We start from the raw sequence: 278 nt of genomic DNA, 5'->3' as shown, positions 1-278 counted from the left end.
ATGGGTGATAACACTCTCCCTTAATATATAGAAAGTCTGCAGTAGGTTTCTAAATTTCGATACAGCCTTTGACGACATCACCTCTTATAAAAAGAAGGAGCTTCTCTTTATATAATTAGTGTCGGTAACACAGGGCAACACCGATTTCGACGCGCAAATGTTAAAGCTGTTTTTGATAGACTGTTTTGTGCTGATTACGAATTCGTAAGTATAAAGTTTCCATCAGCTCAAAATTTTGAGAAAAACGTGGTGAAAGTGAAAAAAATCGCGTTTTTTGC

The sequence above is a fragment of the Rhagoletis pomonella genome, unplaced genomic scaffold, assembly GCF_013731165.1.
Source record: "Rhagoletis pomonella isolate Grant_MI unplaced genomic scaffold, Rhpom_1.0 Rhpom_scaffold_00001, whole genome shotgun sequence".
NCBI lineage: Eukaryota > Metazoa > Arthropoda > Insecta > Diptera > Tephritidae > Rhagoletis > Rhagoletis pomonella.
The sequence above is the reverse complement of the archived record's forward strand: the minus strand, read 5'-3'. Positions refer to the sequence as shown.